The sequence below is a fragment of the Macrobrachium rosenbergii genome, chromosome 37, assembly GCF_040412425.1.
Source record: "Macrobrachium rosenbergii isolate ZJJX-2024 chromosome 37, ASM4041242v1, whole genome shotgun sequence".
NCBI classification, from domain to species: Eukaryota; Metazoa; Arthropoda; class Malacostraca; order Decapoda; family Palaemonidae; genus Macrobrachium; species Macrobrachium rosenbergii.
In genome coordinates, this window is record NC_089777.1 from 19278204 (window position 1) to 19291536 (window position 13333).

Consider the following 13333-nt stretch of genomic DNA (forward strand, 5'->3'; position numbering starts at 1 on the left):
AATACTTATTTTTCATCAGATTCCACCCTACAATTCCTCTTTTTGTGATTCACTGTAAGAAAAACACTTACTTTTTATCAGATTCCATCCTACAATTCCTCTTTTTGTGATTCACTGTGAGAAAAATACTTATTTTTCATCAGATTCCATCCTACAATTCCTCTCTTTGTGATTCATTTTAAGAAAAATACTTATTTTTCATCAGATTCCATCCTACAATTCCTCTTTTCGTGATTGACCGTAAGAAGTATTTCATAAGGTCCTGTGACCCAAATTGAGTAGATTTTTAATTAGTAATCAATCTTTCGAGAAAACCAATAAACTTACATTTTCCTTTGATATTGTAACAGCCATAGTAATCACAAACTGTGCCCGTCACACACATGGGGCTGAAGCTTATTTCTTGTACGAATTCACCTGCAAGAGAGAGAGAGAGAGAGAGAGAAAAGTCCAAAATCAAACAATTATCTGGCTTAACTCCATACTATCTACGGATCTTGAGAGAGAGAGAGAGAGAGAGAGAGAGAGAGAGAGAGAGAGAGAGTCCAAAATCAAACATAACCAGTTACCAGTCTTACACTTCATACTATCCACGGCTCTAGAGAGAGAGAGAGAAAGAGAGAGAGAGAGAGGTTAATATAATCAAATATCAGTCATAGATTCCATACTATCTACAGGCTCTTAGAGTCCAAAATCAAATAATCAATTATCAGTCTTAAGAGTCCATAACATCTACAGATCTTTAAAGAGAGAAAGAGAGAGAGAACTTTTTCAAAAGACAAAGTCCAACATACCATCTTTGATGTCACAAGACGAATTCACGAGTGACTTGTCTTCTCCTGTGATCCCAACAGCCATGAAAATGGTGTCATTATATATTTTGCTGCATTTCAGCCTTACTTGATGGGCTGGTGAGTTTGTCACATAGGAATCTGTTGATAGAATTAATTGATATTATTCCATTCTTTAAAGAATTTTCATTGCTTTTAAAACTGAGTACTCATTGGTAGGTTGCACTCCAAAATGGATGTTTCTGCTAGGTTAGGTTAGGGTGAGTTAGGTTAGGTTAGGTTAGGGAAAAGTTGTAACATCAGTGCTTGGCGTTCCCTGTGTTGTTCAATCATTCCAATGTTATCATTATTGTTGTTATTATTGTTTTGCTTATTATCAGTACTATGGTCCCAGCCTCATTGCCAGGCATGAATGTTTATGATGGATTAAGGTAGGCTGAGTTAGGATAACTTTTAACCCTACTGAATACTTCCCTTTGTTAGGTTTAGTTAGGCTAACTTTTATCTCTCCCGGATACTTTCGTTTCGTGCACCATTACTCATCACCCAAATTTCATCCAACCTTGCTGAAGGCAAGACTGAATATCTTGGCAATTACTGAATGCCTGTATCCCTCTGACACAGCAAAAATCTTACATTTCTTTAAAAATTGACTGTCTATTCTACCCTTAATTTTACTTAATTTTTTTATTAACCTGTTAATTTATCTGGTTTTTTAATAACATTCTATATATCAGATTACCTTCTTTTACTGCTTTCGAATGAACACCACATTCTTGGAAAGCATGAATTTCAAGTCAGTGGCCCCTTTGGTGGGCTAAGCTTGTTCCATATGAATAGGGTTCATCTTTTGAATAATATTTGCTCTTTCGAATGAACACCACATTCTTTGGAAGCTTGAATTTCAGGTCAGTAGCCCCTTTGGTGGGCTTGTTCCATATGAATAGGGTTCATCTTTTGAATAATAATAATAATAATAATAATAATAATAATAATAATAATAATCAAGAAGAAAGTAACACTCATTGACGGCGCAATACCACGGGACACCACAGTGGATGAGAAAGAAAGAGAAAAAATTGATAAGTATCAAGACCTGAAAATCGAAACGAGAAGGATATGGAATATGTCAGTGGAAACTGTACCCGTAATCAGAGGAACACTAGGCACGATCCCAAGATCCCTGAGAAGGAATCTTGAGAAACTAGATGCCGAAATAGCTCCAGGACTCGTGCGGAAAAGTGTGCTCCTAGAAACAGCGCGCATAGTGAGAAAAGTGATGGACTCCTAAGGAGGCAGGATGCAACCCGGAACCCCACACTGTAAAAACCAACCAGTCGAATAAGATGACTGATAGAAAAAAATGCATAATAATAATGACAGTGTATTCGTCACAGCCAATACTTACTACAGAGCTTGCCGTCTTCGTCATCACCTTTTTTGCAGTCTTTGGCCTTATTGCACAGAAACCTGGGGTTGAGACATTTCTTTTCCTCTTGGCAAACGTAATAGTCTTCAGGGCAGGACGTTGCGTTAACAGCTGGGGAATAGGTTGGTCGTAAGTGCTAGAATATTATGCGTTATCTATTGCAGATATATATATGTCACAATCGTAAGATGTTGAACTTGTAAGGCTCTAGATTGTAATATCACTTCGAATGACTGAAAAATTGACAAAACTCGGTAAAATCTTTGTTGAATTTGTTGGTTTTGTCATCGAAAGGAAGAAAAAATTGCTCAGTGTGAGTTTCTGGCATTTAAGAAAATAGGAAGAGGAAAGTTAGATTCATTTTTTCCTGTGAAAAATAAAAAAATGAAAAATTGAAGAGACTGAATTTCAGAATTTCTGAAGAAGAAGAAGAAGAAGAAGAAGAAGAAGAAGAAGAAGAAGAAGAAGAAGAAGAAGAAGAAGAAGAAGAAGAAGGTTGAGGAGAAGAAGAAATAATTTCAGAATAAACTTACTACAGTTGCTTTCGTCCTCGAGATCACTGCAGTGAGATGTCCCATCACAGACGTGATGAGATGGGATACATTTCCCATCACTACACCGGAAACTCCGACCTGAGCAGGTGTCTGTATACAGAAGATCTGAGTGAGACTCTTAAGGTTTACAGGTGTGATAACAAGATTTGAGTGAGTCTCTAAAGTTACACAGGTGTTTTAACAGAAGAGTTGAGTGACTACACTATACAGGTGTTTTAACAGAAGATTTAAGAGACTCTTAAGTTACGCAGGTGTTTTAACAGAAGATTTAAGAAACTCTTAAGTTACACAGGTGTTTTAACAGAAGATTTAAGAAACTCATAAGTTACACGAGTGTTTTAACAGATCTGAATGACTTAAATTACACAGGTGTTTTAACAGAAGATTTAAGAAACTTTGTTAGGTGTTTTAACAGAAGATTTAAGAAACTCATAAGTTACACGAGTGTTTTAACAGATCTGAATGACTTAAATTACACAGGTGTTTTAACAGAAGATTTGAGTGACTCTTAAGTTACACAGGTGTTTTAACAGAAGATTTGAGTGACTTGAGTTGACCAGGTGTGATAACAGACCATTTTCCATCTTTGCTCTGACTCTGATATAATAAGCAATTATATTTCGAATGTCACAATTCAGCATTAAATTATTTCAAAAGCAAAAAGACAAAGAACCACTCAGAAATGGTATTTGAGTGGAATACAAGCACTCGTTAAATTGGTTTTAATATCTTTATTTGTACTGATACGTGGCCCTATGTTCTCAATGTGGTAACTTTATATCACTGTTGATACTAGAATCTAGTGAGTAATTATTAAGCACAATTCTCAAGCGCTCCGCGCTTTCGGAAAGTAACTAAGAAAAGACTAGAGACGGAGTGCCAGTAAAGTGCCATACCACAGTCTTTCTCGTCGTCTCCATCCTGACAGTCCTCGATTCCGTCACAGAAGTAGATCTCACGGAGGCAGGCACCGTTCCCACATGTTCTGTTCCCAAATGGACACTCGAACTGTTGCTGGTCAGCTTCTGAGACAGTTGATAAGTGGCTTTTAAAAAAACTGTGTAGAATTGGTAGATTCATTTCTCAGTGATTGCCTGAATGATAATGGTAACTTTTTTTCATAGGTTATGTATATATGAGGACAAAAACATTCTTTTTGTAGATAAACTTTTTAGACAGTGAGAAAATAGAGTAATTCTGTTAAGTGGGTTTTAAAAAAATGTACAGAATTGGTAGATTCGTTTCTCAGTGATTGCCTGAATGATAATGGTAATTTTTTCATAGATTGCATATATGAGGACAAAAACATTTTTTTATAGATAAACTTTTTAGACAGTGAAAAATGAGAAAAAAAAATGTACAGAATTGGTAGATTCGTTTCTCAGTGATTGCCTGAATGATAATTTTTTCATAGATTGCATTTAAAACAAAAACATTTTTTTTATAGATAAACTTTTTAGGCAATGAGAAAATAGAGTAATTCAGTTAAGTGGCTTTTAAAAAATGTACAGAATTGGTAGATTCATTTCTCAGTGAGTGAATGGATGATAATGGTATTTTTCATTGATAATATATATGAGGACAAAAACATTCTTTTTATAGAAAAACTTTTTAGACGGGAGGAAAAACAGGGTGGTTCAGATGATAAGTGGTTTTAGGAAAATTAATAGAATGGTAGATTCATTTCCCAGTGATTGCGTGAATAATAATGGTAACGATTTCATAGATTATGTATATGAGGGCAAAAACATTCTTTATTTACAACAAAACTACAATACTTTCATTATTACAAAAGATTCAGAATTACAGTAGTTTCATGCCTGACAAAAGATCATTTGTTGGTCCAGTTAATGTCAGAATGTCATTTAAAACAACTTTGTAAAACTTGGAAGTACTCTAGAAAATAACAAAGTATATTTCAGAGATGACAACGTTCAGTGACTCTTGATGGCATGCACTACACTGCACTAGAACCCGGCGCTGACTGTCATGTCTCCCCTACCCTCCCAATCCCCTACCTACCCCGCCCCACCCAGGGCGGACAAACAGGTTTGCAAGAGGAGGGTGGATGTATCCCCTACCCTCCCGTTCCTCTACCTGGTGCAGACAAATAGGTTTTGCAGGAGGAGGGTGGATGTGTCATGTCTCTCCTACCCTCCCGATCCCCTACCTACCCTGCCCCCACCCAGGGCGGACAAACAGGTTTGCAGGCGGAGGGTGATTGTGTCATGTCTCTCCTACCCTCCCGATCCCCTACCTAACCCACCCCCACCCAGGGCGGACAAACAGTTTTGCAGGCGGAGGGTGGATGTCTCCCCCTACCTACAGTACCCCTCCCCTACCTGATGCAGACAATTTGCAGGAGGAGGGTGGATGTGTCATGTCTCTCGTACCCTCCCGATCCCCTACCTACCCCACCTCCACCCAGGGCAGACAAACAAGAAAGACCCACTCAGATTTTCTTATTACAGATCTGGGATTCTGGGTCCGTGTTGTAACACCTCTGGAACATCGCCTTTGAGCGGAAAAGGTATATATCACAACAGAAATACACATATGTGGATTGCAGCCAACATGAGGTACAACGACAACTATACAAAAGCACTATTCACCAACAGGACCCCCGTTCTGATACTCTGGATGCGAGTTTGAATTCTGCTGTGGGCATCATAACTTCTACATATTCTCGCATTTGGATCTCAGGCTTTGTAGGAGTGACTAGCATATCCCAAAGAGTGCAAGGAAGAAGCAGAGATGTTGAAAGAGGGAGTTGTGGTTATTACAGTTACGTAATCCAGTGCAGTCTAACACGCTGCTATAAAACTCACCGCAAATGAATTCATCCTCAGCTTGTGAGCAGTCGGTAATATTGTCGCATTTCCAGCTCAGCGGAATACACATGCCGTCGAAACATTGAAAGTTTTCTTCGGTACACTCACCTGAAAAAGAGGGGACTTATGTATATATATATATATATATATATATATATATATATATATATATATATATATATATAATGGTGTTTTCATTAAGCACAGTAAATGAGAGGAAGATTTAAAGCCATTTGACATGTGAGGTTAACCGTTCGTCCAGTTCTACCGGAAAAGTATCTACATGGTGAGGAAAAGAAAAGACAAACGACATTCGCAATCCGAACGTTGCCAAAACACGACACCGTACCATCAGGGAAGGACCCCATTGTTGTGGAATACTCGTCCATCATGGTCGTCGCAGCCGTCGTGGTCGTCGTAGCCTGTCTCTTGAAACGCCTCATCTTCTCCTCGTAGTGGTCGGGCCTTCCAGTCGCCTCGACAGGCCCCGTGGAGTAGTCCAGATCTCCCAGAGAAGGATTATCCAGCCAGAGCGTCGCGTCTTCAGACCGCTTTCTGCGGCCGGCTGTCACTGGAGCGCTCGGTGTGGTCTCGGATGTGGTGGGATTGTTCTTCTTGTCTTCTGTGCATTCTGGAGGAGGAGGAGGAGGAGTGAGTGAGTGATGGAATGGAATGAAATGTAAAATTCAGGCCGAAGGCCAGACTCCAAACGCTGGGAGCTATGATCCTATGATGGGAGAGATTGAGAGCAGAATGATTTTCAAGGTCGCAGTTGTACTGTGAGATAATTGTTGGGAGAGGGTGGAAAGAAAGTTGGAAGAAGGACCCTTGCAATACACTGAAGTTTATAATCCACTGAAACTCGCTATACACTAAAACTGGCAATACACTGAAACTTCCAATACACTGAAACACACATACACTAAAACTTGTCATATAATGAAGTTTACAATACACGGAAATTTCCAAACACTAAAACTTGCAATGCGTTGAAACTTACTTTGTTCTGAAACTTGCAATACACTGAAACTTACAGCGCTCTGAAACTTCCAGTGTACTGAAGCTTACAACACACTGAACTTGCAATACCCTGAAACTTGCAATGCACTGAAATTTACACTACCCTGAAGCTAGCAATACCCTGAAACTTGCAATACCCTGAAATTTACACTACCCTGAAACTTGCAATGCCTTGAAACTTACAATATTCTAAAACTCACAACACACTGAAATTTACACCACACCATGAAACTTGCAATACTCAAAAACTTGCAATGTTTTGAAACTTACAACTGACTGAAATTTGCAACACACTGAACTCACAATGATCTGAAATTTCCAATACAATGAAATTGACAATATACTGAAACTTGCAGTGTTCTGAAACTTACAATTGACTGAAACTTACAACTGACTGAAACTTGCAATTGACTGAACTGACAGTACACTGAAACTTGCAATGTTCTGAAACTTGCAACACACTGAACCTGCAATAATCTAAAATTTCCAATACGCTAAAATTGACAATACACTGAAATTTACAATACACTGAAACTCGCAATGTTCTGAAACTTACAATACACTGAAACTTGCAACACACTAAACTCACAATGATCTGAAATTTCCAATACACTGAAACTTGCAACACACTGAAACTTGCAATTTTCTGAAACTTACAATTGACTGAAACTGACAGTACACTGAAACTTGCAACACACTGAACCTGCAATGATCTGAAATATCCAATACGCTGAAATTAACAATACACTGAAATTTACAATACACAAACTTGCAATGTTCTGAAACTTACAATACACTGAAACTTGCAATAGCCTGAAACTTACTGTACCCTGAATTTACAATACACTAAAACTTACAACACAGAATTTACAATACACTGAAACTTACACTACCCTGAAACTTACAATACACTGAAACTTACACTACCCTGAAACTTACACTACCCTGAAACTTACACTACCATTAACTTACAATACACTGAAACTTACAACACAGAATTTACAGTACATTGAAACTTACGATACCCTAAAACTTACACTACCTTGAACTTACAATACAGTGAAACTTACAACACAGAACCTACAATACACTGAAACTTGCAATACCCTGAAACGTACTCTACCCTGAATTTACAATATACTAAAACTTACAACGCAGAATTTACAATACACTAAACTAAAACTTATAACCTTGTTACAATACACAGAAACTAAACTTACAATACACTGAAACTTACAATACCCTAAAACTTATACTACCTTGTTACAATACAGTGAAACTGACAGTACACTGAAATTTACAACACTTCAACTCTGGGGGAAGCGTGACGTCACTTACTGGTGGAGTTGAAGTTTTCCTCGACACTGATGAAAGTTCCCCACAGGGAATGTTGTTTGAGGTCGTCAGTGCGAGGAAGGGGGCTCAGTGTGCAGATGGTGACCCCAGGAAAGGTCACCCATTTCCGGTCCTCTCCCGTCTGCCGAAAACAATCAGAGATCAGTTAGTTATGCATTTTGTTTCTTTTTATATTTGCATATACACGTACATACAAATTCAAAGACAAATTTTTTTCTATCTTTCAATGTACAAATATACATTCATACACTGCATACTACTCCTCTCTCTCTCTCTCTCTCTCTCTCTCTCTCTCTCTCTCTCTCTCTCTCTCTCTCTAAATCTGTTTTGTCATTTTATTTTCTTATCCATATGAAAATTAGAAACCGGCCTTACTCTCAATCTGCTTTTCATTTCATCCTTTTCTTATTCATGTGGATATCAAAAATTCAGGCTAACCCCCTCTCTCTCTCTCTCTCTCTCTCTCTCTCTCTCTCTCTCTCTCTCTCTCTCTCTCTCTCGTAATCTGTTTTGTCACTTTGTTATTTTCTTATCCATATGAAAATTAAAAATTCAGCTGTACTCCTCTCTCTCTCTCTCTCTCTCTCTCTCTCTCTCTCTCTCTCTCTCTCTCTCTCTCTCTCTCTCATGGCATACTAACGTTTCTCGTGATCTTCTTGGGGTAGGTTGCGTAATCGCTGATCACAAGGCCGATCTGGTAGATAGTGTAGACAGTCAGAATTAGACAGAGAATTACCCAAACCAGTCGACGGACGTATCCCGTCTCTCTGTGGGAGACAGAAATTCTTCTGTCAATATATATATGTATATATATGTATGTATGTATATATATGTATATATATATATATATATATATATATATATATATATACATACATACATATATTTACACAAGTGTATTTATACATGTATATATATTCGTAAATATAAATGAATTACAATGATATAAAATTAATATTGATAACTCATCATTAAATCGGTTTTAACTTTATAAAAATGGTTCTTGTTTTGTTCGCGTGAATTAGATTGCTTTTGCTGTACCTCCGTTCATATTCTCTTTCTTCCATCTGACTTTCCACCCTCTCTAACAATTGTTTCATAGTGCAACTGCTTTGAGGTTTTCTTCCTGTTACACCTTTTAATCCTTCTTACCGTCAATTTCCCCTTTCAGCTCTGAATGACCTTATAGGTCCCAGCGATTGGGCTTCGCCTTAAATTCTACATTCTTGTACGTGAAGTAGTTATATCTTAATAAATTATAAATTATTATGAATTCACAAGAAATTACCTGAACCAGCCAGTTTCGCAAACTGTGTTTGAATTAATACAACCTCAAGTTGTATTTATTAGGAAATATTTCAGTCATATGCAACTTTATAAAATATATAACACTTACCAGGAGCACTTGACCCAGTTATGATGTCAGATATAGTGCTTCCGAGGTATAACATTTTAGTCATTTGTAATGAAAAACGGTAATTCTGAAACACTGACATATTAAAGCAAATCATTTAAAAATATACCTTCATAAACTAATGTAATTTCTTGGGAACAACTGAAGTGATTTTAGTTCCACAGAAATCATAATAAATTCATTATATCCCAGATGACAGCATTCCTTCGACTGGATTGGATATAATTTCATAGAAATTATAATATATACATTATATCCCAAATTATCGTACTTCCTTCAGGTACAACCGAATTACTTACAACCTTTTAAACAACACTGCTGTCTTAGGGTACAATTCAATCCATTATAACCTCATAAACGAGGTTGTTTACGGATGAATAACTTCATTTATAACTTCATAAATTATTGGATTATAGCCTGAGAAACTCACTGATAATAACTGTACAATTTATAACTAACTGTACCATTTATAACCACAGGAACTAATTATATCCTGTTAAACATGAAGGTGTTTCCCCAGTGAACAACTGTCATATTTATAACCTCATAAATTACAGGATTATAACCCTCAAAACTCACTTAGAATTACTGTACCATTTATAACTTCATGAACTCATTATAGCCTGTTGAACATCAGTGTTTCCCTAACTTCATAAATATATAACTTCGTTAATTGCAGGATTATAGATCAAGGAACTGTACCATTTATAATACAGGAACTAATTATAGCCTGTTAAACTCATCCTTTGTAACGACATGGACCAAGTATAGCCTGTTAAACTCATCCCTTATAACTACATGGACCAATTATAGCCTGTTAAACACATCCTTTGTAACTACATAGACCAATTATAGGCTGTTAAACTCATCCTAAATAACTGCATGGACTAATTATAGCCCGTTCAGCTCATCTTTTATAACTACATGGACCAATTATAGCCTGTCAAACTCATCCTTTATAACTGTATGGACCAATTGTAGCCTGTTAAACTCATCCTTTGTAACTACATGGACCAGTTATAGCCTGTTAAACTCATCCTTTATAGTTACATGGACCAATTATAGCCTGTTAAACTCATCCTTTATAACTACATGGACCAATTATAACCTGTTATACTCATCCTTTATAACGACATGGACCAATTATAGCCTGTTAAACTCATCCTTTATAACGACATGGACCAGTTATAGCCTGTTAAACTCATCCTTTATAGCTACATGGACCAGGTATAGCCTGTTAAACTCATCCTTTGTAGCTACGTGGACCAATTATAGCCTGCTCAACTCATCTTTTATAACTACATGGACCAATTATAGCCTGTTAAACTCATCCTTCGTAGCTACGTGGACCAGTTATAGCCTGCTCAACTCATCTTTTATAACTACATGGACCAATTACAGCCTGTTAAACTCATCCTTCGAGCTAAAGTTATAGCCTGCTCAACTCATCTTTTATAACTACATGGACCAATTACAGCCTGTTAAAATCATCCTTTATAGCCACACGAACTAATTCTAGCCTGTTCAACTCACCCCCAGATATGGGCGTAGCCGTGGACCGTGGCGTACGAAAAATACTTCTCAGTGGCTTCCTTGACTGAGGAGAACTTTTTCTCAGCGGCTGGAGTCTCGGACTTGTGTAGAGGACTTTCCACGTTGGCGTCCCAAGCCATTTTTTATTTGTAGTACAGGTAAGTTGATTGACACCTGAGGAGTGAAGGGAGGACCATTAGAAGGCGTTCAGTAATTCATGATTAGAAAGCTGGTCGGGCTTTTAAAAGGCTTCTAATAATTTATGGTTGTTGAATGTTTGGTTAGATTTGCTCTCTCTCTCTCTCTCTCTCTCTCTCTCTCTCTCTCTCTCTCTCTCTCTCTCTCTCAGGGGAATTTTCTAGTTGATAATAAGTTCGTCTTCTCGTGGGCTCGAACCACGGAAGACAAGAACTCAGGACTACAGTGACGCGATTTTAACCACACGGCCAACAACTAGCCACGAGACGACGAACTTATTATCAACTGGAAAATGCCCCTTCGGGTAACATATATGAAAATATATTATTTCGGAGGTAGAGCGAATTGACATTAAAGGACGTTTGTAGCTTAATGCTTATATATAATATATATATATATATATATATATATATATATATATACACATACATATACATATACATATAACCCTTTCACCTGCCTTACAATAACAGCAACAATTCAATCACAAGAGCGATATGTCCCGCAGACACGGCGGTCCAACAAACACTAAGCGTCTTAAACGTCGTGACTGTCATATAATAATGTTGTCCCACGCAATCTAGGATATAATACGTCAAAAAAAACTCGGGGGGGTGTGGGGGTTTGACCCAGCGAAGAGAATGCTAGGTAGCGAAACATTTAAGGTAAATTACTTTTTACGCTCACGGGATTGTATGCATACGATGACTGGACACAGCCAGAACTCCCTGTGTTTTCGTGACGTTTCTAAGCAACGCGAAATTTTTCCGCCGTTCTGCGTTTACGCTTTTTGAAACGTCACTTGTTTTAGGCTTGTGGTGCGTTGCATCTTCAGGAGTTCGAGCGTGGATGCAGTGCATTGCTAGCCTAAAACAATTCTCCTTGTGTTTTGATAATTTGCTTACGTTTTTATTCGTTTAGTTAAAAGTTAAAGCCCTGGGCGTCTGTTGGCGCTTGGGACAGGCGCTGATCTCCTGTTTCTTAGGCCGACATCCAGTTGAGGACAGGTCCCAGTGCTATTTATTTATTTCTTTATTTGTTGGTATATCGGGTTTTTTATAACTGATCTCCCCTTTCTCTATTTCCCTTTATTTTCTGGTGTTTCTTTCGAATGAACACCATCATATTCTTTGGAAGCTTGAATTTCAAGTCAGTGGCCCCTGTGGTGGGCTTGTTCCATATGAATAGAGTCCATCTTCTGGATGATGATAATAATAATAATAATAATAATAATAATAATAATAATAATAATAATAATAATAATAATAATAATAATAATACCATCATATTCTTTGGAAGGTTGAATTTCAAGTCAGTGGCCCTGTGGGCTTGTTTCATATGGATAGAGTTCATTTTCTTTATAATAATAATAATAATAATAATAATAATAATAATAATAATAATAATAATAATAATAATAATAATAATAATAATAATGATAATATTCTTTGGAATCTTGCATTTCAAGTCAATGGTCCCTGAGGTGGGTTGTTCCATATGAATAGGGTTCATCTTCTGAATAATAATAATAATAATAATAATAATAATAATAATAATAATAATATGGTGTTGGATTGCGTTTCTTTTCTCATCAGAGTGATTTTTAAGATTATTTAAGAGTCTGTAGATTATGAGCTATCTGTTCAGATTTGTGCAAACCTTATGGAGGTCCATTCTGCCCTAAAATGGAACATTGCAGTATCTGCAAAAATACAAAACTGAGAAAAATGGTAGATACTGCAGTTTTCCCTTCCTTTACTGCTGATCTTGCAGACACTGCAAGATAAGTGGGTATATCTCAATTTCGAAAATTTTGCAGATACTCCAGTTTTCCAATTTGGGGTAGCATCGTCATTTCTGACGTGTGATTTATAGAGATTTTTTAACATTTTTTGAAGCTTGTAATTTTTCCCCTTTTTTCAAATTTATTCATACAGCGTCTCTAGGTAAAGAGGAATTTGCCAAGGTTAGGTAATAAGCATTCTTTTTTTAGTCTATTTTAAACTAAGCATTTTATTTCATTCAGGGTTAACTCAAACACTGTTTCCAGATAATGCAGAAATTTGCAGCTGTTTTCCAAGCGTCTTATAAATGTCACCAGTGGTTTCTGTTTTAATATTTGTGTCATTTATTTCATTTGTTTTCATTGAGGCTAAATTTGGGAACCATGGAAACATAATCGATATAAAATTTTTCCTCGAATAAAC